Genomic DNA, 26,987 nt, shown 5'->3' with positions numbered 1-26,987 from the left:
ACGCCTTCACAAGTCCTCCAAGCATGACGCTCCTAACTGCCACATCTTGTCCGGGCACGCCTGGCCCACGTCCAGCGCCTCTGGGGCCACCGTCCGGAACCTGGACCACTGAAAACAAGACAGAGCATCAGCCACCTCGTTCAAGTACCCCGGCACATGGCGCGCGCGAAAGACCACATTAAGGGACATGCACAGCAAGACAAATCGCCGCAACAACGCCACCACTGGCCTAGATGCCGCTGACAGGTTGTTAACCGCATGCAACACGGACATGTTGTCCGAGAAAAAGACCACCTTTCAGTCCCGCAAGCTATCCCCCCACAAGGCCAACGCCACCACCAACGGGAACAGTTCCAGAAAGGCCAAGTTACGCATAAGGGGGCTCTGCCCCCACGCCACCGGCCACTTTTCTGCGCACCATTTTCCACCGAAGTAGGCCCCAAACCCCACGCTACCTGACGCGTCAGTGAACAGCTCTAACTCAGCTGTCGACACGCCCTCCCGTCGGAAGAACACCGTCCCGTTGAAATCCCTCAAGAAGGTGTCCCACACGACCAAGTCAGCCCGCATGGACGAGGATACTCGTATGAAATGGTGTGGAGACCGGGCCCCAGTCGTAGCCGCTGACAAGCTGCGGCTAAACACCCTACCCATCGGGATCACCCGGCAGGCGAAGTTGAGCATCCCTATCAACGATTGCAGTTGCCGGGCCCTCCGTCTTCTCCGCCGCTAGCGGCACCCCAAATTGGCCTGCCACCCATTCAATGGTCCTCAGCAGGTGCAGGCAAGCTGGGGAGCCAGCTGGCCCCACACAGAAAAAAATCATCCAAGTAGTGTACCACCGCCCTGTCCCCCGCCTCAACCCGCACCACCCATTCAAGAAAAGAACTAAACTTTTCGAAATAGGAGCAAGAAATGGAGCATCCCATTGGGAGACACAAGTCCACATAGTAGCCCCCCTCGAAAAGACACCCCAGCAGGTGATGACACGCCGGGTGGACAGGGAGCAGCCGAAAAGCCGCTTCGATGTCAACCTTTGCCATAAGAGCCCCACGCCCAGCCGTCTTTACCAGCTCGACCGCCTGGTCGAATGATGCATAAGAGACCGAGCACAGCTCTTTATCGATGTCATCGTTCACCGACCCGCCCTTAGGGTACAACAGGTGGTGAATGAGCCTAAACTTCCCGGGCTCCTTCTTAGGGACCACTCCAAGAGGGGAAACCCGGAGGACCTCTATCGGCGGTGCCCGGAATGGCCCTGTCATCCTACCCAACATAACTTCCTTACCCAGCTTGTCCCATACCACTTCTGGAAATTCCGCCACTGATTTTAGATTACGCGGGTGCCCCATGCTCTCCCTAGCCTGGAACGGGATAAAGAAACCCTACCCGAACCCAGCCCTGAGGAGCTCGGCGTCCACCTTATTACCGTAGCGGCTTAGCCAGGGTTCCATCGCGTCTAGCCTCACTGGGGTGAGTCCCCTGGGCAGCGGAAGCCCCTCCACCGCCAACCGCGGACCCGTCTCCTGATCCCCCAGACTTCCCTTTCTTAAAGCAGCGCTGCAGCCCATGTGCTCCTCGCAGCCGGAGCATTCGTGCTTAAATCGGCAGGAAGCACCCCATTTGCATTGGCCTTCATTGAACAGCCAGCAAAGTCCCTTTTGCGAGGCGGCCGACGAGGCGGACTGACCTTTTGCGCCAGCCGCATGCTGAAAGGGCTGCGCCTTCTGCGCCATCATCAGCTTCATCCAGAGAGGCAGGTCCATCTGGTCCCACCTCATACCCGGATTAGCCGCCAGCCGCTGCCGGAACTGCTCGTCATACCGCACCATGCCAGCCCGCCATAGGTGCGGTATGCCTCCCAAATATTGTCCAAGTAGCAAAACAAGGAAGAGCAGATGCCCGGCGACTTTTCCCCTATCACGCTGGCCAAGACGCAAAACGCCCTTAACCAGTTCCCGAAGGATTTCGGTATCTTGCGATACCTCTTCCGCTTCTCCTCCTCCTCCTTCTTCTCATCTTTTTTATCTTCCTCCTTGAGGTCAATAAATTCCTCCAAGGGAAGGAGGGAGAAGATCTCTAAATACTCCCCCTTCCAGATCCTGTCTTTCACCTCCTGCTTGAGGTGGACCCTGAGCGGGCCAGCAAACGATACGTAGGCGTGCTGCCTTGCCGCATCCGACACCCCCCCGGTTAGTTCCGCCCGCTCGCTCCCTGCATCCCCTGCGCTGGGCGCAGCCCCTGCCTCCACACTGCTTGCCGGCGCCGCCGGGGTCCCCACCCCGGGCCCACTAGCCGCTGCCCCCTGCGCCCACACCTGCCCTACGCTAACCCCTGAACCACCCCCCGCCCCCAGTGAGTGGAGCAGTGATTGTAGTGTCTGTATTAGCGTGTCGGATTGCAATGATCCGCTGGACTCACCGGCCAAGCCCCCCGATCCGGAAGCGCCCGGGGCTGCGATGGCAACTGCTGTGCCTCCATGAAGGGCAACGTCCACTGAAGTCCCGCCAACCGGGGAGCCCACCCGGTGCCTCCCGAACACTGATGAGGAGCGGCTCCGCGACCTGAAATGAGGAGAAGAAGTCCTGGGCAGGGTGTACTGTTCCCCAGCAGCCCTCCCATCCCGACCCAGGGACCGCCAAGGCCTCCCGGTGCCCGCTGTCCTGCCGCTGCTCTCCCGGGGCCCCACCCCGCGGCTACGACTCCTACCGTCACCCCCTGAAGCCTGCGCCCATCGACCATGCCTGGGGGACCCCACCCTACCTCCCGCGGACCCACTGGACGAAGACCGACGGCGCCGCCTTTCGCGATGCCTACCTGCCCTAGCATACCTAACTGGGGAGGGGCTCCCACTGCTAGACCTAGAACCCGACCTGTCACCGGACCGGACCCGCCTAAGCCCCCCCTCTCATCCCCAGAACTACTGAGGGCCCCACCATCCTCACCCCCACTGCGCCCCGAAAAACTGCCCCTACGCTTCCCCCCCTAGCCTCAGCTGCCCCCTGCCCAGCCCTCCTCGCCAAACCCCCTGACCTGCCAGAAGATAGAGCCTGCTGCCCGCTCCCCCCCCCTACCTCCCCTTCTCCGGCCTCCCTACCCCGTGCCACTACAGCCTGGCCCCCTCCTGCCCCCTTCCGCCCGCGGCTAACCGGCCCCTTCTCCCCTACTACTGGCCTCTTAGGGGAAACCTGCCCCCCCTCCCCCCTACAGCCCGGGCCCTGTCCCCTAACCGAGCACCCTTAGCACTGGACACATCATGGGGGCCCCTGGAGGATCCTCAGCACTTGCCTGCTGCTTCCGGTTCGCCAGGGGCCCTCTCCGGGCCGTCCTGCCCTCGCCCCCGTCCTTCCCGGCCTCCAGTGGAGTGGGCGCCCTCCCGGGCCGCATCCCAGACGGTCCTGGCCCTGGAGAGGGCCGTTCATCCGCCGCACACCTCCTCACGCCAGGCGCCACCCCACCCGGGGTGCACACCGCTTGCCTCTTCAGCCACCACCCGCCGGGAAGTACCTCGCCGAGGCCCGGTGCCGCGCCGCGGGAGGCGGGGCCTCAACCACGGGGTCCGCGGGCCTGCTACACCTGCCGCTTCCGCCCGCGGCCTCCATTCCGCCGTCACCTCCCTCCTCCAGTCCTGATCCAGGACTTAAACGCCGCGGAGGCCTCCTGGCCCGTTGTGGCCTCTCTCCGCCGCCATCCCTCTCCGCTGCCGCTGTCAGGATCTGGTCCAGTTGGGCCCGAACCCAGCCCGCGTCCTGTCGCAGCGCCGCCATCCGGATTCCAGCCAGCAACCTCTCCACTTCTTCCATGGCCCTGCAGAGGAGACAAAAAAGGAAAACCCTACCCAGCAAAGCAGTAAACACCAAGGTGCACACAAACTCGGCTAGGTAAGAAATTAAATGTGCTCTGACTAAAATGGCTGCCTACTTAAGTAGACCAGCCCCTATTTCCCACAACCCCCCAGTCCTGGCCGGCTCCTCCTAAGCCCACCTCCTAACCCCTGTCAAGGCCCTCCTCCGCTAAGCTGCGCTTTGGCTCCTTGGGGCTACAGTTTAGTGGTATGGTATAATATGCTTATTTGATTAGACACCGACACTGCCCGATTAGCATTAAAATATGGGAAAAAACATTACCGCCATTCAAAGACAAGCCCAGAGGGGTCAAAGAATATAACTTCCCAAGTAACACCCAAACTTAAATATTTTTTTACAGTTATGTATGGTTACAGATATGTATTGGGTACAGTAATGTATTGGTTACAGTTATGTATTGATTAGGAGGTACAACCTAAGCACCTTATTAGCTACCCAATAGCTCCTCTTGGATCTTAAGACCTAAGTGACTGTGGGAAATGGAGCCACTCAAGGCTGCCCCCCACACTGTTTGTGTCTGGATATGCCAGGACACCGCTGCTCAGATCTGCTGAGTATTATTTCACTTACTGTTTGTTAACTTTCCCCCACCCCCCAAGATTACCCCCGCTTTCTATCACCTTGCATCACTGCTTACCACTCTGGCTGGCCCTAGACCTGGCTCAGACCGCTATGGCGGAAGTCAAGAATCAGTCCACACGCCATCTACAGACGTTCTGGATCACTACTATAAAACTAAAGCAGACCTGAGGTCTTGCATTCCATGAAAATTACGACCTTTAATGTCAAGGGGCGTAACACCCCAAGCAAGCGTAGCCTCTTACTCAGAGATCTAAAGAAAGAGGGAATAGATGTTTTTTTTGTTTAATTTCTTTTTATTATTTTCAGTTAAGTCGTCAATGTATAGGGTACAGAAGGAATAGGGATACTTAAAATGGTTGAACATAGTGGGGTTCACAGTAGTTATACAGAGTCAATAAAATCTTCAAGTATAAGCAATTGCAATTACAGAGCCCCTTTGGGGCAGTCAATGTCTTTGCTGGTAAGTTTGTGTCAACCGTTCAGGATTTCTAATAGCGAGGTCAATACCTTTCGTAACATGGCTAGCAACATTTGGACCCTTAGGTCCCAACAAGTACACTCTAGGACTGTGATCTTGGGATGATCGAGTGAATTATATCACCGGTTGAACCGTCATAAAAACAGGACTGATAAGGTTCCTTGTGGGCTTGGGAGTTAGAGGCTCCCCGACCTCCCAATTCCGTTGTTCTGATATATTATACCCAGTGGGTTAGTAGGTCTCCTGTTCCCATCAGACTTTTAACTAGGTTGGGGCGTGTAGGTCCCCGTCATTGTGGTGGGAGGTGAGACCATTGTCGTTTATTTAGCGGACGGGTTTGTTCAGTGTTTATACCCTAGGTGTTGGGTGCCTGAGTGATAGGGCCGGTAGGCCGTGTAGGCAGTGTTAGGCTTAGGTTAGAGCAGGATTCTAGGTTCTGGCCTGCGATGTACCTCGGGTAAGGGCTCTCCTGCCTTTGTGTTTTCGTAGTACGTGTCCTGATGTGCACCTGTGTCTCTAGCAGTCGTCTTGTTGTATGTTGTCTTGCGGTCGGGGATCCAGGTATGTCTCACTAAGAGTTTCAGGGATTAGTCTGTGCTCGTACCTGTGTTTGGTCTCGGTTTGTCTGTTAGTCGTGCTTACGGGGTAGGGTGGGGAGGAGGGACGGGCGTGCGTCCGTACATCAATCTGTCAGGTGTCTGTCCGTTTTGGGTGGGGTAGGTAGAGGGGGAGGGGGGGGGCGGCTCCTCGGGAAGCCAGCTGTCGGGGTACGCTGGGCTGGTGAAGTTCCCTTACTGGGACTTCGCTTGGGCCACCAGCTCGTGTTTGTAGATAGCTGGGGTCTTAGTATTAACCAGCTTCCCCCAGTAAGTCCGGGAGTCTATCTCCAGTCATCGTCAGAATCCAGTGTGTCCATGTATCTAGGTACCTCTGGGCTCTGTCCGTTGCCGTCAGGTGTAGGTCCTCCATCACCCTGAGGTCCCCCATTTTCGCAAACCATTCCCTGAGGGTAGGGGCCACCGTGTCCTTCCAGTGTAGGGGGATGAGTAGTTTGGCAACGTTCAATATCCGTATAGTCAATGAACGTTTGTATCTGTTGTTGGGCACCTTAGTGTGGTGTAGGAGCATTGCTGCCGGTTCGTAGGGAGGGGGGCTGTCTGAGAATTTCTGTATTCGTTTGTATATCCCCCGCCAGAAAGGTTGTATCCTCTCGCAGGACCACCAGATGTGTATGTGTGTCCCAGTTTCAGTCCCGCATCGCCAACATTGTGCGTCATGGTCTGGGTGCATGTTGTGTAGTATGTCTGGTGTGCGGTACCATTGTGTGAGCAGTTTGTATGCGGCCTCCTGGTGTCTGCTGAAGACCGCACAGTGGTGTGTCAGTGTGCATATTTTGTCCCATTCCCCTTCGCTTAACTGCAGGTTCAGGGCTGTTTCCCATTTACCCTTAAATCTAGGGGTTTCAACGGGGATCTGGGTTTGTAGCATGCCGTAGAGCTTTGATATCCCGTGTGAGAGTGGTTCCGGATCGAGGCACAGTCGCTCGAACTCTGTGGGGGTACGGCGTAGGGCCCTACCCTGTGGCAGGGTCCGGAGATAGCTCGTCGTTTGTGCGTGTGTGAGTGTCTGTGAGAAGGTCGGGGGCCGATCGCCTATGAGGTCTGAGAGGGTCTTCCGGCCTGTTGGTGCGAGGAAGTGGAGGAGTCTAGGTAGTTGGTTAGGTATCATGCTCCTAAAAATTAGCGGGTCTAGTCCCGGGGGGAAATCCTTGTTGTGTGTCAGGGGTAGTAAGGGTGACGGGTATGGGGTTAAGCTAGCTCTGTCAGCTATGCTGTACCATACCTGTAAAGTGTGCCTCACATATATAGGTGCCTCCATTTTCCCCCTTCTGGGTAACCATGGGGCCAACGCTATGGGGATCCCCAGGTCCGCCTCCTCCACTGTCTTCCATTGCTTGTGGACGGCGCCTTTGGACCATTCCACTATTCTGAGAAGATGGCACGCTAGGTAGTAGAGGTGGAAGTCTGGCAATGCCATGCCCCCCCTCTCCCTCGGCTGAGTGAGTTGAGAGAATTTTAGCCTAGGTTTCTTCCCATTCCATACGTATTCCCTTAAAGTCCTGTGTAGGGTCGCGAAGTATGTCTTGGGGATACGTATAGGTATCGTCTGCATCAGGTACAGTAGGCGTGGGAGGAAATTCATTTTGACGACTTGGACCCGTCCAAACCAGGAGATGTGGGGGTATGACCATTCCCCTGTATCTCTCTTAAACAAGGCCAGCATCTGGGCGAAGTTTTCCTTAAAAAGGTCCATGCTGTTGCGGGTGAGCCATATACCCAGGTACCTGATTTTAGAGTCTGCCCATTGGAATGAGAAGCTCTGGCGGAGAGATGTTTCCCGTTGTTTGGGTATGGAGATGTTGAGGATGTATGATTTGGCGAAATTAATTTTCATGTTAGAGATCTCTCCGTACTCTTTAAAGGCTCTAACAATGTTAGGGAGTGAGATTTCGGGTTTAGAAACAAAGAAGATAAGGTCATCGGCGTACGCCGCGACCTTGTGCTGTGCCCTGCCTCTGGTTACCCCTGTGATATCCGGGTTGGTCCGGATTGCCTGTAGGAATGGTTCTAATGCTAAAACGAAAAGGATCGGCGACAGGGGGCATCCCTGTCGAGTGCCGTTCTGTATTGTGAAGTCATCTGTGAGGGCCCCGTTCACGAGTATCTGGGCTTTGGGCTGTTTATAGAGCGCCTCTATCCAACCTCTCATGTGCGTTCCCATACCCAGGTGCGAAAGGGCCTGGAATAGGAATGTCCATCCGATCCTGTCGAAGGCCTTCTCCGCGTCTGTGGATAGCAGGAGAAGGCCCCCGACTCCCCCCTGCTCCCCGTGGGCTATTGATAGGGCTCTGATCGTGTTGTCCCTGGCTTCCCGTCCCCTCACGAACCCCACCTGGTCCGGGTGTACCAGGGCAGGGACGTGCGGTTGCAGGCGGGTCGCCAGGATTTTTGCTAGGAGTTTCGTATCGCTATTTATAAGGGAGATGGGTCTATAGTTGCGGCAACAGTCGCCATCTTTCCCTTCTTTTGGAATGAGTGTGATGTGTGCCCTGAGGGATTGTGGGGGTAGGTGGTGCCCGTCCCTAATCGCGTTGAAGGAGGACAGCATCGGCGCATATAGGGTCCTTGCAAAGCATTTGTAGTAGCGCAGTGGGAGGCCATCTGGCCCCGGGCATTTGCCCAGTTTGGATGTTTTGACAGCCCCTGCTATCTCCTCCACCGTGATGGGCTCATCCAGCGCCTCCGCTACCTCTGGTGCCAAGTGTGCGTGTGTGTTAGTTTGGAGGAAGTTAGTTATCCGGGTCATGAGGTTGGCTCGTGATTGTGTGCCTTGTGGGGTCGGTAGGGAGTAGAGGTCTGTGTAGTAGGAGCGTACGATTTTGTGTATTTCGGCAGGAAGGCGAAGCACCCTCCCTTGACCGTCCTTCATTCTGTCAATATATGTCAGCTGTCTGCGTTTGGTCAGCATTCTTGCTAGCAATGTTCTGCTTTTATTGCTGTTGGTCTCAAAGAATGTCTTTTGTCTGGCCGCCTCTCTATGGTGTCTAGCGTTTAGTAGTGTGGACAGTTCCCTTCTTAGCTGAAGTAGCTTGGCCTGCAGTGAGGGGAGGTTGTCTCTTTTGTTCGAGTCGTCTGTCGTCTGTATGTCATGTATGAGTGACGTGATGCGAGCTTCTCTTTGTCGCTTTAACCACGACCCCTTTTGTATAAGGTGTCCTCTTATTACGCATTTGTGTGCCTCCCATATGTATGTGGGTGAGGTTTGGTCTGGTGTGTTGGATGTGAAGTAGTCCGTCAATATCTTTTCTGTTTCAGTCCGGACGTCAGGCATGGACAGCAAGTAGTCATTCAGCCTCCATTTGGTCGCCCTTGGCCTATATAGTGGTGAGGAGATAGTGAGCGTTACCGGTGCATGGTCAGACCACGTTGCTGTTCCCAGCTCCGTTGTCTTCACCAGGGTTAGGTGGTGGTGTGTCGTGAAGAGGTAGTCAAGTCGTGAGTATGTGTTGTGTGGGTGGGACAGGAACGTATAGTCCCTTTCGTCCGGGTGGTGCGCTCTCCAGCAGTCTATCAGCTGCGAGCGTCGAAGTAGGGCCCTTATGTGTGTCAGGTGCTGGGTCGGGACCCTTGAGGACCCGGAGGACGAATCCCATTTAGGGTCCAGCGTCAAGTTGAAATCCCCTCCCAGAATTAGTATGCCCTCTGTGAAGGTTAGCAGTTTGCGCAAGGTGCGTTTGAGGAAGCTGTAGTGCCTTTGGTTAGGGGCATAGATGTTTGCAAAGGTATATGTAGTTTCGGATATGGTGCCCTTTAGGAACAGGTATCGTCCTTCCGGGTCCGATTCGGCTCCCGTTTCATGGAATGGTACCCTCTTGTGGAGTAATATGGTGACCCCTCGTGATATGCTTGTCTTAAAGTCGCTATAGTACCCTCTAGTGTATCTGTGGTCCGTCAGTTTGGGCCGGAGCCCTTCTTTGAAGTGTATTTCCTGGATATAGACCACGTCTATTCCGGATTTATAGAAGTCCCTCAGTGCGCTTGAGCGTTTTTCGGGTTTGTTCAACCCTCTTGCGTTGATAGTGGTGATTGTGAGATCTGCTTGTCGAAGCGCCATGGTAGGCCTCCTGGGGGACCCCAGGGTGACGGTCTAGGGGAGATAGTCTGTGGGCGGGGGTATGTAGGGAAAGAGAAGGGGAAAAAAGAAAAAGGGGGGGGAGAGAAAAAAAGGGGGGGGGAATAGGGGTGAGTAGTCAGTCTGTGGTGAACCAGCGTCCGTCGAGGCGCTGTCTAGGATGTGGGTTGCCCGGGACGGGTTAGTCACCTTCCCACCAGGGGTGTGAGGCGACCCCCTACCCGGGGTCTATTACCCCTTCCTCAGAGGGGTCGAGGGAGGTCGCGAGTGTCGTGGCAGCACTCGTGAGTGTGCGGGTTGTTGTGGTACCGGTCCCCTAAGTCCTGGGGTTCGTTAACCATGTCGGCCCCTAACGGCTCGTAGTGTGTCTAGGTAGTCTATGTGTTCCTCGCTTTCTAATGCGTGGCCCTGGGCCATGTAGCCTTCATCCGTGTCGGATCTCTCGTGAGTCAAGAGGTAGCATGTGTGGGGGTGGTCTGTGATGACCATATAACCTTCAAACATTGAAACATTGTAAACATTTTAAAACATTTGATTAGTAGCAGTAAACAAAAATTAGAGAAAAGGATAATCTGCTGCGTCTTGGGCCTTGTCACAGCCCGGTAGTATGTGCCCAGTGCCCCCGCGGGGCCCACCTCCCCCCCCCATCCCTGTTAGCTTCTCTATCCGGCAGTGTTAGCCGGTGTCAGTCGGCCGTGGAGGCCCTCGTTTCCCCTCCCGGGAGCCCGGACCCCCCCCGGGCCCGGCCGAGGGCGCCCCCCCCCGCGCGCTCGCCCCCTCGGGTCGTCACGCAGCGGGGTGAGGAGCCCCCAACCCAGCCCAGCCAGGGGCACAGGCCCCCGCCCTCGTTGCCTAGGGCATGTCCTCTGGCCATGTAGCCTTCGTGCCTGTCAGTTCTCTCGTGGGTCAAGGGATAGCGTGTGTGGGGGTGGGGGTTCCGTAGCAACCTTTCAACATCCTAACATATAACGGTTAAGCATTTGATCATACGCATACAACATAAATGAGGGGAAAGGGTAATCTGCAGTGTCTTGGGCCTTGTCCCAGCCCGGCATTATGTGCCCATTGCCCCCGTGGGGCCTACCCCCTCCCCCCATTCCTGTCAGCTTCAACACCTAGGCAATGTTATCCTGTGTTAGTCGGCCGCGAAGGCCTGCGTTACCCTTTCCCGGGGGCCCGGGCCCCCCCCAGCCCAGCCGAGGGCGCCCCCCCCCCCGCGCGCTCTCCTGCACGGGTCGTCACGCACAGACGCACAGACACCCCCCCCTCCCCCCTCCCCACCCTCCCCCTCCCCTCCCCCCCCCCCCCCCCGGGTGGCCTTGCGGCCCTCACCAGTCCATGCAACAGATACAAAACTTTGGCTGCTGGTGTGGGGTCTCTCTGGTCTCCCGGTTGGGCGGCCCGTGTTAGTGTCCAAGGTGCTATGGAATGTCTCTGGTAATCTACCAGCGGTGTACGTCTGAGTTGAAGGGTTGGTGGGTCAAATAGTCCTATCCCTCCGCTCTGCACCCGGTCGGTCTCTGGGGTGCTTGGTGGTTGCCTGGGTAGATTGGCACGAGGTGGCTAGGTGCCTGTGGAGAGTGTTACCCTAGCTCGGGTGAGTAGGGCGTGGGTGGGCCCTGGACCCCAGCGGGGCCCGGGCGTCGTACCGGGCTTTCTACATAGTGGCCCCGGACGGGCGCGTCGCCTGTTGTCGGCCTCGTCTTTGTCTCTGCGGTCTCTGTTGAGGCAAATGGGCAATTGTGGCAGGTATATAGAATGCCAGCGGGTCCGGCCATGGCATCTGGATCGGGGGGAGCTGCAGTTCCCGGATCAGTTCTGGTAGGTCCTCTGCTTCTCGCACCAGGATGGGCCCCGTGGGTGTGAAAATTTGTAATCCGGTTGGGAATGTCCAGCGGTAGCGATATTTGTTGGTTTGCAGGGCCCTCGTAAGCGGGCGCATAGCCCTGCGGTAGGCCAATGTCGCTGGGGAGAGGTCTGGGAAGAGCTGTATCGCGGCTCCGTTCAGTGGTATACGGTCCATCTCCCTGGCCCTTTGGAGGATCTCCTCTTTGAGTGGGAAGCTGGCCAGGCAGCAGATAATGTCTCTGGGGGGGTCTTCTGGGTTCCCCTTAGGGCGAAGCGCCCTGTGAGCTCTTATGAACTCTATGTTTGAAGCCTCCGGCCTGTCGAGGATGTTGTTAAAGAGGCCTGTTAAGATCTCCTTCACCGGTTCTGGGGCGGTCGAGCTTTCGGGGACACCCCTGACTCTGATATTTTGCCTTCTGCCTCTGTTATCGAGGTCTTCGATATGGTGGGCCATCTGTTTGAGTTGGGCTGTTTGTTTGTGTATGGTGTCCGAGTTCGCCGTTTGCACCGATTGTGCGTGGTCAGAGTCTGCCTCCAGTTGCGAGACTCTGTGAGTGAGGCCTTGCAGGTCCTCCCGCATGGCGTGTAGTTCCTCCATGATGGAGCGTTGCAGGGCCTTGTTAGCCTCCCTCAGGTCTGCTTTGGTCGGGAGGTTGCTTAGCATCACCATCCATTCCGGGGGCATCGATGGTGTCCCATGCGGGGCAGGGTCCCCTCCCCAGGTAGGTGTTGGAGCGGGATCCGCGGCCTCGGAGTCGTTAGAGGCCTGTGAGGTAAGGTCGGCCGGTGTGGTGAGGTATTGCCTGATTGACGGGGCCGGGGACCCTCTCGGGGTGTCGGCAGATTTGGCAGCTTGTGTTGCTCTTTGAGATTTCCCCATCGTGGGGTCCGACATGTTGTTTAGCGAGGATTTAAGCGGAGCCAGCGGGGAGCTCACAGATTATGCTGCCATTACTCTCGGCGTCCAGGCCACGCCCATCGAGGGAATAGATGTTGCGTGCATTCAAGAGACACATTTCAGAAGGGATAACACACCAGCTATATATATTAAATATTACCCAACCCAGTTCAACGCCCTCTCCGAAAACAAGACAAAAGGGGTCTCAGTCTTTATTCATAAAGATGTACCTCTAACACTGCATCGAAAAACACTGCATCTAACACTTATAGGCCTATTTAACAACACACTGTATACCTTAGTAACAACTTGCTTCCTCAATATAGAAGCCAAACAGTCTCTTCAGAATCTCTTTCTGACCATAGACATGGTCAGAACAGGTGGCCTGATCCTGTGTGGGGATTTTAGCTTTATCCAAACACCAACACTTGCCACCACAGCCCACCCCACAGGTCGTAGGAAAAAGCAAATGAATGTCACATGCAAGAATATCAAGAATATAACAAAACTACTCACACATCACGGTCTATATGATGCCTGGCATACCCTGCACCCTGCAGAGACTGACTACACATTTCACTCCAGAGTGCACAACACACACATCCATATTGACACTTTTTTCCTCGATAACACCACCCTAGCACAATTGATGGACTGTAGGATAGGAGAGATCACATGTTCTGACCAAAGCCTAGTCCACCTACTTCTACATGACGAGTTTCAATTTAAGGAAAGGGGGCAGTAGCGCCTCAACTAATCCCTACTGACTGATGGAGCATATCGAGACTCTGTTCAGTCAGCACTGATAGACTTCCAAACCAATGGGACAAGTGAAGTAGCGTACGACATGGTATGGAGCGCCCATAAGGCAGTAGTCAGGATTTATTTTCTTAAGAAGTCCTCCTACTTTAAAAGACAAAATCAAATCAAACTCCTGGAGTCCTATAAGGAACTAGCCATAATCTCCGCAAAAAACAAGGCACAGCCTACGCAGACACACCTGGCCAAAATCAATGCACTACACTCGACAATTGCCCAACTACAGGCGTAAAAAACTAATCACCTTCTCAATAAACTAAGAGCCACTACCTACCACACCTCAAGTAAAGCCACCAAATACTTGGCGGCAAGGCTCCAGGCTAAAATGGCCCAATCAACGATTTCCCACATTATAGACGATGAAGGCAAGAAACATATTGACCCCCAAGCAATTAGTAGCACATTTGTAAACTTCTACTCTAAACTATATAACCTACAACTTGATGACACTATGACCCATCCCTAACCCTCAGACATCACCCAATACCTAACGGACGTCTCACTGCCCAGATTAAGGGAGGAACAAACACAGACCCTTCTGCAACCTATCACCATACAAGAAATTACGCAAACTATTAAACAACTACCCCCGGGGAAGTCTCCAGGGTGCAGACGGACTCTAACTCATACTAAAAAGTGTTCAGTACCATACTGGCGCCACAGCTCCTGAAGGTGTACCAGCAAACAGCATCCTCAGGCCATTTGCCACCCGATATGCTACTAGCTACAATAGTTACAATCCCCAAACCAGACAAAACCCCGGACATATGCAAGAACTACAGACCCATCTCTTTACTAGACACAGACGTGAAAATCTATGCCAAGAATATTATCCATGATGACCAGACGGGCTTTGTGATGGGCCAACAAGGCCTAGACAACACCCGAAAACCAACCCTGAAAATCTATGCCAAGAATATTACTATTAGACTAAGCCCAATCCTGCCACACTTAATCCATGATGACCAGACGGGCTTTGTGATGGGCCAACAAGACCTACACAACACCCGAAAACCAACCCTGGTACAAAGAAAGCTTGGATGGTCGAGTCGAGGTGGTCTTCTATTAGCACTGGACGCAGAAAAAGCTTTTGACCACCTCGGCTGGGCCTTCCTGAAGCAGGTTTTAGACAGGTATGGGTTCCCTCCACTAGTAATCCAACAAATCTTTGCATTATATTACTCACCCTCAACACAAGTGATCCAGTCAGGATTCCTATCCCCTACCTTTCAGATCATGAATGGAATGAGGCAGGGGTGCCCCCACTCCCCACTATTCTATGTCCTTGCATTAGAACCCCTACTGCACCTTATTAGACAGAATGAGAACACACAGAGAATAAGCCAGGGGTGATAAACAGATTAAAATTTCTTGACGATGTACTACTGTATATTGCAAATCCCCAAGGCTCCCTTCCCACACTGAGGCAGTTGATTCAGGATTATGGACGTGTTTCATACTACTCCGTTAATGCGACCAAGACACAAGCCTTGCCTATAGGCTTCCCAGCCCCCTTACCTAACACCCTTACCCCCGCTTACAACTTTGACTGGAGAACAGACTCCATAAGGTACTTAGGACTAACAATGACGAAAAATCCTGCAAATCTAACGGCGGCGAATTACACCTCTGTTTGGAGCAAGTGCAGCAAGTTACTGAAACAATGGACACCGCTGTACCTGTCCTGGACGGACCGTATATTAGCGCTAAAAATGTCCATTGTGCCAAGGTTATTGTACCTGTTCCGCACGATACCACTCCTATTTCAAGACGATCCAGGCAGACATGGGGAGGTTTGTGTGGGCAGGTGGCAAAACCCAGGTACTCTTAAAAGTGTTACAAGCCCCCAAAAACTAGGGGGCCTAGCAATGCCTAATATGCAAAGCTATTACCATGCAGCAGTGCTAGCCACTGCCATACAACATATCATCTCCAGGATCAGACCACAATGGGTTTCACTAGAGAAAGACCTATGGGAAATCATGAAATCCCCCACCTGCTCTGGGCGGTGAAACACTTTAGACCAAATACGACAATGTTCCCCCCTCAGGTCCAGTTATTGTTCCAGATTTGGGATAAATATCGGCCTACACTCGGTAGCACCCCCAACCTCTCCCTGGCAACCCGTCTCAAGGCTTTACCTTACACTATCCCCACGTTCAACCCTATGCCATGGCATTGCAAGGGTGCAACACACCTCTACCACCTGTTCACAGCAGGCACACTGCTAGACTACCCAAGCATGTCTGACAAATATGCTCTCCCACAGTCCTCAATATACTCATGTCTACAGCTAAAAGTATTATCTGTCCAATTAGATGAAACAATACCCAGGCCTCACTCTACACACAAAATCAATTACTACATAGGAACAAATGTGTATTAATGCAAAACTATTACCTCAATGTAAACCGATCTCCATGTGCCATAGCTCCATCTCCAACTATAACCAATTTTACCAAGTATGCAAAACAATGGGAGGAAGCTCTCCAATGCACAATGACATCTAAAGAGTGGGATATGATAATATCCAACCCACTTAGGCTACTAAAATCATCCTCCCACATCGAACAACACCAAAAATTCTGTATCGGTGGTACTTAGTGCCGACCAGATTACATAAAATCTTACCTTCCACCTCCCCACTCTGTTGGAGATGTCACAAAACTGAAGGCACAATGCACCATATCTGGTGAAGCTGTCCACAGCTTACCCACTACTGGACGGAAGTCCACGAACTAATCCAAGACATAAGAAAAGGCTCCCTTCCATTCACTCCAAACTCTTGCCTACTATTAGATCTCCCAAGGGAGATGTCCCAACACATGAGAAAAATGATTTTACACATTACCTTGACAGCACAGCAACTAATAGCAAGGAGGTGGAAATTCCCGATACCCCCCCCCCCCCCCAAGAAAGTGGACTTAATTGAAGAATTGCACAAGCAACGGATTTACGAGACTTCCTATAAGTCCCTCTTCCCTCCTTCCACACTCTGTCGGAAAACATGGGAGTTTTGGCATGCGTGGAGATCTGGTAAACTGCTATGTTTGTAGTCCTATGAGGGGTCTAAGGTTCCACAACCGAACCTATTTACCCACGAGTTATAGTGATGCCGGGCGAATGTTTAAACTTCATCACCTTAATGTTATGTATAAAATGTACACTGACTGTCGACATATTGTTCTGTACCGTGATTAACCCCCCCCCTTCCCTCCCGCTTCCCCCTTTTTGATTCTGTACCCACTCCCTAAGCTACGTGAACAAAAAATAAAAATCTTTAAATGAAAAAAAAAAAAAACAGAAATCTCAAAACATAAAAAAAAGCTTATAGGGGTACACAGTAGACCCTTAAAAAAATTGTTGGATTCTCATAATTCACAAGATGCACAGAAGGCACAGAAGGCATGCAGAAGCAAGAAACGAACAGGAATGACCACGTTAAATAGTGGCGACAGAAAAGGGACAAGCAATTACAAAAACAGCGAGAAGCTTAAGAAGTTCAGAAGCGGGGGGGCGGGGCCGGGCCGCCAAGCAAGACGGTCGCATGTCAGACCAGCTCCTGAAACTCAAAATAAAATAAGCATGAAAATTAGACTTTTGGCATAAAAAGCCGACCAGCGGCGGTGGCCCTCATCGGGTGGAGAGTACCAGACCCAGGGTGAGGCTGGCTGATTGGTTTCAGTCCCCTGGAGGAAGAATCCTCACTGGCGCAAACGAGGCCTACTCCGGCGGTGAGTGGAGCAGACGGCCGCTGCTCCGCTATCCTGCCCATCGGTGCTCAGCCAAGGGCCAGACCTGTTAGGAAATGGCCCCGCCCCCCCCCCTCTGGACCGGGGGGTGATCCCGGTCCTCACCCCCACGTGCCCCGACCACCCAGGGCGCAGCAGCAGGGCCGCCCTGCTCCGACACCAAGACACAGCAGTCAAGATGGCGGAGGCCATATGTGATGGCGCCGAAACCGGATACACCACAGGCTACTCACCAAAACCGACAACGAGGCTCAGAAGCACCCCACACCGCTCCCCCTTCAAAGAACGTACCTGCGGGCCGACCCGACAAGAAGCGACACTTTAATGAGGGATTCCTGCCTGATGCACCTTTACAACAGGGCTGCAGCGTCTGATGACAGCCCAACCACAAGGGGGCAACAGCACATATGAACTCTTCATGCTGCAGCTGGAATCCATAGGCAATGCAACTTACAGCTAGAAGAGGACATTTGCTGCAGGTTCCCGGGACACCTGAGATGTCTGCCATCACCACGCTGTAACACTCGAAACCATGCTGAGTTGTAACCCTTACTTTGGGCCCTCTCTTACTGATATCCCCAGGGACTGTACTAGGCACTCAGAGGGGATTGGCTGAGCAGCTGCACGAGAACGGAGCCTGCCAGGCGCACACCTCGCTACAATTGGACTCCCTCACCATACATAACATAAGACCTGCATTTTACATGCTAGAAAAGTGTACAGTACTAGCCTTTAACCTGTTATTATTTCATTATACATTAATTCCTACAGAGTTTTTGCCTTTGCTTTTTCTATGTGACAACCTACACGGCATAGCATTAGACCACATGCCAGCATAACTTGAGACAGCAACCCAAACCTGTTCATATAAGGCATTACACTGATGGTTTACTTTTTTGTCTAAAATAGGCTATTACTCAAGTTAGGCAAAACGGCATCCTATTTAGCAGGAAAAGCAATGTTTTATATTATGCAGCCTTTGTTTCTTTTAAAATGAGATTCTATACTGAGCTCCATATGTGGTGTAGTAAGCGATGGATAACATACTAATGCTCGCCTCCTTAGCAAGCACCCCAAAGCTACAACTCTGTTACCTAGAAATGTATTTGGGAATTCCACATAATAGACAAGGGTAGCTTCTTATGATATCACCTGGGACCATGCTGTATGCAAAATAGAAAGCACCACAACTTTACTCTACCAACTTAAGCCCGGCAGGCTATCAACCCCCAATCACACATTAACCATGACCTTAAGTGTCCCTACCATATATGCAGAGGGATTTATGTTTGCTCCGGTCAGGCTGAATATAGTCTACCCCAGCTGGCCCACTTCCATACTCAGCGAAGCATTTAAGCTGCACGGCTAACATAATCCTCGTGTGTCCCCTCGGACCATCTTGCATGCTTGTCTTTAGTTGTTAAGCACCCAGTTAGTTTTACTGGTAAAATCTAAGCTCTTTATTTCTCAATATGCATTACTCAATCTATTGCCACTAACCATATGGGACGGCTCTTTGTGTTTATTTTTCTTTCGCCTAGCGAAGCACAATTACAACTCACAGCACAGACCAGACATACTGTACTAACTGCATAACACAGTACAATCCAACACAAAGATAAGAGTGTATAACTATGTTCTGTAATGCAATGTCCTAGCCTAACCGTTAATCTTACTGTGACTACAAAGTGACACATATCGCTGAATCAAAATACTACTTTCACTTGTCTTTATAAGCGTAAGATATTATCCTGTTTATATAATTACCTTAAAAAAAAAGTGCAATGTCATCAATGCCATGTGATTAAGCGTGTATGCAAACTTGAGTGCACCAGCTATTGTGGCAGTGCAAATTTACATGTTAACCTTATGCACGAACAAAAATAAAGAATTAAAAAAAAAAAAAAAGAAGTTCAGACGCAACTTGCCAACAAATAACAAAAGAGAGATGGGTGGGTTCAAAGTAACAGATAAAAGCATCAGTGGGCAGTTTAAAGCAACACTTAAAGAACCATACTCACTAAGGCCCACTGTAGTGGTTATGGTAACAGACTGTAAACTTACAATCCCACAATAATGGAAGAGTTGGGGCATGTGACTGCCATGGAAATGGCTAATTAAGACATGCCTACAGAGCACCAAAAAAAACCTTGGAAAGTTTAATCAACGGATCCGTAATGAATCACAAGACTTCTCTGATATTCTGTAGTCTTGAGAATCATCTGGATCTTTACATCTGATAAGTACTGTGTGAGGGATGCAGATTTGTGTAATTTTAGGATGACAAAACCTAACTTTTCTAGACTGTTAGAATAATTAACCAGTTTCCAGGCTCGTATTATTCTTTATTGCCTTAATAAAAGAACAAGACTTCTAGTACGATCAATTATTCCTCTGGTAAGCTCATTTGCTTGTACAGTGTCATTCGGCTCTGTATCTACATTTCCCTTTAGACTGAGATAAATTAATGCATCTTGATTTTAAAAGCTACTTAGGCTGGAATGTTTGTTCTGTTGTGAATGCTTTGCTCTTCAAAGTTTTTCCTCAGCAACAGGAATTGTGGTAACAAAGTGTACCGTTTGTGTAATACCTTGTGTTACACAAGAATTATATGTACCACCTGTTCGAATCTCAGCTCTATTGACTTCTTAAGCAGTAAATGAGTTTAATGACTTTGTGCAGCTCTTGTCAACAACTAGATGGCTAATCAATGTGTTTGAGGGCTGTGAGGCAGTAAAAAAAATAAAATAAATAAGGTAAGATGCTTCGCAGGTTAAAATGCAGTGTTATGTGCTACATAAAATCCAAGGACAGAGGTCAATGACATTCGACAAAGATCTTGCTGGTTTTGAGAGTTTGCTTTGGATAACTTTAAATGAGCACCAAACTGGTCCAACAGAGGAAGAAATATAATGCTACATGTATGATATTGTAAACAGGTTTCTTTTTAATTCTAAGAATGTTTTAGAAATGTGCTTATCAAAGTAAGCAATAATCAAATTTATTAAAAAACTGTTGGCTTCAAAATGTCATATGCCGTTAAGCTCCAAATAAAATAATAAGCACCGTTATAGAATTGGAGTTCAGCCGTAGATCTTTAACCATGATGAATTATGTTATGGACTTTATTAGAATGTAGCTCCTAACGGCACTATGTATAAAAGCAAGCATCCAAGGTATATGAGGGTACACTGAAAATGCTGTGGACTGCACCTCCAATTCCTGCCAGCTGGGATGATGGTAAAATGGTCCATAACATCCTAAGTGCAGGCAGGGCTGACATCAGGGGGAACGCTGGACTCTGGAGCCCAATAGAACTATACAGTTCAGTTGGTGAGATATACGAATCTATCTTGGTCAAACTATGTTCCTGACTTGAGGCAGAGCAGGCAGTGTATGTATGTGTAAGTGTGTGACACTGTGTATCAATTTGTGTATGTGTGTGGCAGTGTGTATCTGTTAGTGTATGTGGGAGAAAGTGTACGAGGTCTGTCCAGAAAGTATCCAGCCATGTAATAGGAAAAATAGAGACATTTAATAAATAAGATACAAGACACAAGTCATACACAGGACAATGACGCCTCAGTCCCCTTCAAAGTAGGTAACTTGGGACCTCACAGAGTTCTTCTAGAGTCTCTTGCACTACTCAAAACACTCTGTAAAATCCTTTGTTGGAATCACCATACACTTCCTCGTCATATTTACCTGACTCTCATCAACAGTGTGAGATTCAAAGGTGATTTTTGTTTTTGAGAAAAGAGAAAAGCCGCAGGGTGCTAAATCTGGGCTGTAGAGGGGCTGAGTCACCTGGGTGAATTCAAGCTTAATGCAAAAATGTATGCAGATTCGTTGCTCTACTCGCTCAGTTAGTTTAATGTGAGGTCCATACAATACACATGCTCACTCAACGGCGTCTATCGCCCCCACTGACTAGTACAGAGAAGTCGCCTTTGTTTACACATGCGCATTCCAGTCTACTCTCCTTGGCTGCCAGGTTACATCAATGTCACGCAAATAATTCTCGTTATATTAACAATTGCTGGATACTTTCCGGACAGACCTGATATATCTCTATTGTACGTATGTTGCAGACGGTATCTGTGAGTGTTTGTGACAGTGTGTGTCTGTACGTATGTATCTTTGTATGGGTGTGTGAACATTAGTGTCTGTTAGTGTGTGTGGAAGGCACAAAAGTTCTGATGGCAGACCTGAGTACAACTAAAAATAAGCACATACTAACCTCAGTAATCCCTCTAAATAAACATTACATTACCTTAGGCTAAATCAATCCTAACCCTAAAATAGAAGGAAAGACGTGTTATTTAATGCTGGCATGTAATTCTCATTTAAGATAAAGATCAATACTCTTTTAAGTAATAGATAAATGCCCAAAAAAGATAAATGGTACAACAAAGAAAATACATTATACCTACAGTCAACAGACTAACGTATAAAGAATAAGGCAAGGTATGGATCCACATCACATTCATTACAAAGTTCATTAAACTTGAGATCTAGACATTTAATGATGTGGTGACATTGTCAATAGCAACATAAATGCTGCCATGTGAAAACGTAATACCATAATATACTGTGCTAATGAATCACATATTCCTATCTGAATGTATATAAAGTACAAACAATAATTTGGATCAAATCATGAAAATTACGTGATGTGAATCACTCTGTTGTCAGGGATTCCGAGATGGATTTGAAAGTATGGGTGGAAAAACATTAGTGTAGACAGGGATGCAGTGGTTTGAGTTTATCGGATGTTCATCCTTTGAACACAAACAAAACTAGATGACACAAAAAGTCATGTTGGGCTATTAACCCCATAAGGACCAATTGTGGTGGTTTGCTGTCTTTCTGATCTGATCCCTAAAACCCTTATGCCCCCTGTTGGTGCACCATAGGGTTTTAAGGATAAATGGCCCAGGACTCAACTGATATCATGGTGCATTACCCATCCCCAAACCAATAAGCTTCAAGGGAAGCAGGAAAAAATATTTTTGAGGGGATATTCACCCAACCCCTTTAATTAACCACCTTCTACCATTATTGTAATGCAGTGTGGAATATGCTATCCCCTTTATAAATACAATACTAAGAATAATATGTTGATATGCTAGGTGTGCAAAAACATGAGGAATAGTGATGTCGCGAACATGAAATTTTCCGTTCGCGAATGGCGAACGCGAACTTCCGCAAATGTTCGCGAACGGGCGAATGCGGCGAACCGCCATAGACTTCAATAGGCAGGCAAATTTTAAAACCCACAGGGACTCTTTCTGGCCACAATAGTGATGGAAAAGTTGTTTCAAGGGGACTAACACCTGGAATGTGGCATGCCGGAGGGGAATCCATGGCAAAACTGAGTCTGGTTTTAATCCATAAAGGGCATAAATCACCTAACACTCCTAAATTGTTTGGAATTACGTGCTTTAAAACTACTCCCCCCTGGCCCCCACCCCTGAGCGGTGGGTGGGGGCCCTAAACAAGAATAAGGGGGGGACCTAATGTCCTCCCCCCTGGCCCCCACCCCTGAGCAGTAGGTGGGGGCCCTAAATAAAAATTGGGGGGGACCTAATGTCCTCCCCCCTGGCCCCCACCCCTGAGCCGTGGGTGGGGGCCCTAAATACAAATTGGGGGGAGGACCTAATGTCCTCCCCCCTGGCCCCCACCCCTGAGCGGTGGGTGGGGGCCCTAAATACAAATTGGGGGGGGGACCTAATGTCCTCCCTGAGCGGTGGGTGGGGGCCCTAAACAAAAATAAGGGGGGGGACCTAATGTCCTCCCCCCTGGCCCCCACCCCTGAGCGGCGGGTGGGGGCCCTAAAAACATATTTAACCCCCCTCTCCCAGGTGACTAGGTGTCCAAACCCCTAGTCACCCCCTCCCCCCAAAAAATAAACTCCTACCTACCCCCCTCACCCTAAAAATCATGAGGGGAGACCATTTAACTAAGTACCTTTAAAAATAAAAATACACTTACCATTCAATGTTTTCTTTCTTCTAAAATCTTCTTTTTTTCAGCCCCAAAAAAGGCCAAAAAAAATCCATAATAACCGACGCAATTAAAAAAAAAAAAAAATAGTCCATCTTCACCCGGCGAGGGCTCCGCGCAGACTGAGCTCTGCAGGGCGGGGGAAGGCTTATAAAGCCTTGCCCCGCCCTGCAATTAGGCTCAGAGCACTCTGATTGGTGGGTTTAAGCTATCCAATCAGAATGCTCTGACAGGTAAATGTCTCTACTTGACTACTCTATTTGACTCATAACACTCTGCTTGGTGGATTAAGTAACCAATCAGAGAGTTATGAGTCAAATTACACAGCGTGGGAAAATTCCACAGAACTTTCCCACGCTGTGTAAAATGACACAGAGCACTCTGATTGGTGGATTTCAAACCAACCAATCAGAGTGCTGTGACAGGTAAATGTAGAGACTTACCTGTCAGTCTCTTCATTTACCTGTCAGAGCATTCTGATTGGATGGCTTAAACCCACCAATCAGAGTGCTCTGAGCCTAATTGCAGGGCGGGGCAAGGCTTTATAAGCCTTCCCCTGCCTTGCAGAGCTCAGTCTGCGCGGAGCCCTCGCCGGGTGAAGATTGATTATTTTTGGGGGCGCTCGCTTTTTTTTTTTTTTTTTTTTATTGCGTCGGTTATTATGGATTTTTATTTGCCCTTTTTTGGGGCTGAAAAAAGATGATTTTAGAAGAAAGAAAACATCGAATGGTAAGTGTATTTTTATTTTTAAAGGTACTTAGTTAAATGGTCCCCCCTCATTTTTGGGGGGAGGGGGTGACTAGGGGTTTGGGGACCCCTAGTCACCTGGGGGGAGGGGGGTTAAATATGTATTTAGGGCCCCCACCCACGTCTCAGGGATGGGGGCCAGGGGGGAGGACATTAGATCCCCCCCTTATTCTTGTTTAGGGCCCCCCTCCCACCGCTCAGGGGTGGGGGCCAGGGGGGAGGACAATAGGTCCCCCCCTTATTCTTGTTTAGGGCCCCCCTCCCACCGCTCAGGGGTGGGGGCCAGGGCGGAGGACAATAGGTCCCCCCCATTTGTATTTAGGGCCCCCACCCGCTGCTCAGGGGTGGGGGCCAGAGGGGAGGACAATAGGTCCCCCCCTATTTTTGTTTAGTGCCCCCACCCACCGCTCAGGGGTGGGGGCCAGGGGGGAGGACAATAGGTCCCCCCCTTATTCTTGTTTAGGCCCCCACCGACCGCTCAGGGGTGGGGGCCAGGGGGGAGGACAATAGGTCCCCCCCTTATTCTTGTTTAGGGCCCCCCTCCCACCGCTCAGGGGTGGGGGCCAGGGCGGAGGACAATAGGTCCTTCCCATTTGTATTTAGGGCCCCCACCCGCTGCTCAGGGGTGGGGGCCAGAGGGGAGGACAATAGGTCCCCCCCTATTTTTGTTTAGTGCCCCCACCCACCGCTCAGGGGTGGGGGCCAGGGGGGAGGACAATAGGTCCCCCCCTTATTCTTGTTTAGGCCCCCACCGACCGCTCAGGGGTGGGGGCAGGGGGAGGACATTAGGTCCCCCCCTTATTCTTGTTTAGGGCCCCCACCCACCGCTCAGGGGTGGGGGCCAGGGGGAGGACATTAGGTCCCCCCCCATTTGTATTTAGGGCCCCCACCCGTCGCTCAGGGGTGGGGGTCAGGGGGAGGACATTAGGTGTGTGTCCCCCCCCCCCCCTTATTCTTGTTAAGGGCCCCCACCCACCGCTGTTTTTTGAATTCCTGGCAATTCTCAATTTAGTAAATAACTGTGTTATTCAAGTGAAATTCACAATTTAAAGTCAAATGTCAGCTGTGCTTTCAGTTTGGCATCTTTGGCTTTAGATTTGAAATTCACTTTGAATTTGCTTTGAATTCTAACTTTAGTAAGTAAGCCTGTATGTGTTTCAAAAAGTTCGGATTAACATTCTGTGGGTGAGGGGGGCTGGAAAGTGCTATTCAAAAGAAGGAAGAGCTAAAATGTTTCTGGAGAGAATTCTATTAACTCTTCCTTCAGAATTCCAGCGGTGATTAATTAATTGATTTCACACCGGGAACATATGAGTCCTACATTAAGCTGGACAGCACTTTTAAAGTCTGCATCACAAGTCGGCAGAAATGGGAACCATACAGGGGGCTATTAACTAAACTGTGAATTTTGGTGTATTTAAAACAGAATTGTGTAATGTAGTCCACAACAATTAAGCTGGAAAGTTTACTAGAACCTACTTAGCCTCCTTCTTCCAAATTCCCCGGTATACCAGATGTCAGTCATTAAACATTACATTACCTTAGGCTAAATCAATCCTAACCCTAAAATAGAAGGAAAGACGTGTTATTTAATGCTGGCATGTAATTCTCATTTAAGATAAAGATCAATACTCTTTTAAGTAATAGATAAATGCCCAAAAAAGATAAATGGTACAACAAAGAAAATACATTATACCTACAGTCAACAGACTAACGTATAAAGAATAAGGCAAGGTATGGATCCACATCACATTCATTACAAAGTTCATTAAACTTGAGATCTAGACATTTAATGATGTGGTGACATTGTCAATAGCAACATAAATGCTGCCATGTGAAAACGTAATACCATAATATACTGTGCTAATGAATCACATATTCCTATCTGAATGTATATAAAGTACAAACAATAATTTGGATCAAATCATGAAAATTACGTGATGTGAATCACTCTGTTGTCAGGGATTCCGAGATGGATTTGAAAGTATGGGTGGAAAAACATTAGTGTAGACAGGGATGCAGTGGTTTGAGTTTATCGGATGTTCATCCTTTGAACACAAACAAAACTAGATGACACAAAAAGTCATGTTGGGCTATTAACCCCATAAGGACCAATTGTGGTGGTTTGCTGTCTTTCTGATCTGATCCCTAAAACCCTTATGCCCCATGTTGGTGCACCATAGGGTTTTAAGGATAAATGGCCCAGGACTCAACTGATATCATGGTGCATTACCCATCCCCAAACCAATAAGCTTCAAGGGAAGCAGGAAAAAATATTTTTGAGGGGATATTCACCCAACCCCTTTAATTAACCACCTTCTACCATTATTGTAATGCAGTGTGGAATATGCTATCCCCTTTATAAATACAATACTAAGAATAATATGTTGATATGCTAGGTGTGCAAAAACATGAGGAATAGTGATGTCGCGAACATGAAATTTTCCGTTCGCGAATGGCGAACGCGAACTTCCGCAAATGTTCGCGAACGGGCGAATGCGGCGAACCGCCATAGACTTCAATAGGCAGGCAAATTTTAAAACCCACAGGGACTCTTTCTGGCCACAATAGTGATGGAAAAGTTGTTTCAAGGGGACTAACACCTGGAATGTGGCATGCCGGAGGGGAATCCATGGCAAAACTGAGTCTGGTTTTAATCCATAAAGGGCATAAATCACCTAACACTCCTAAATTGTTTGGAATTACGTGCTTTAAAACTACTCCCCCCTGGCCCCCACCCCTGAGCGGTGGGTGGGGGCCCTAAACAAGAATAAGGGGGGGACCTAATGTCCTCCCCCCTGGCCCCCACCCCTGAGCAGTAGGTGGGGGCCCTAAATAAAAATTGGGGGGGACCTAATGTCCTCCCCCCTGGCCCCCACCCCTGAGCCGTGGGTGGGGGCCCTAAATACAAATTGGGGGGAGGACCTAATGTCCTCCCCCCTGGCCCCCACCCCTGAGCGGTGGGTGGGGGCCCTAAATACAAATTGGGGGGGGGACCTAATGTCCTCCCTGAGCGGTGGGTGGGGGCCCTAAACAAAAATAAGGGGGGGGACCTAATGTCCTCCCCCCTGGCCCCCACCCCTGAGCGGCGGGTGGGGGCCCTAAAAACATATTTAACCCCCCTCCCCCAGGTGACTAGGTGTCCAAACCCCTAGTCACCCCCTCCCCCCAAAAAATAAACTCCTACCTACCCCCCTCACCCTAAAAATCATGAGGGGAGACCATTTAACTAAGTACCTTTAAAAATAAAAATACACTTACCATTCAATGTTTTCTTTCTTCTAAAATCTTCTTTTTTT

This window comes from Pelobates fuscus, chromosome 3 (genome assembly GCF_036172605.1).
Source record: "Pelobates fuscus isolate aPelFus1 chromosome 3, aPelFus1.pri, whole genome shotgun sequence".
In the NCBI taxonomy this organism is placed as follows: Eukaryota; Metazoa; Chordata; class Amphibia; order Anura; family Pelobatidae; genus Pelobates; species Pelobates fuscus.
The sequence above is the reverse complement of the archived record's forward strand: the minus strand, read 5'-3'. Positions refer to the sequence as shown.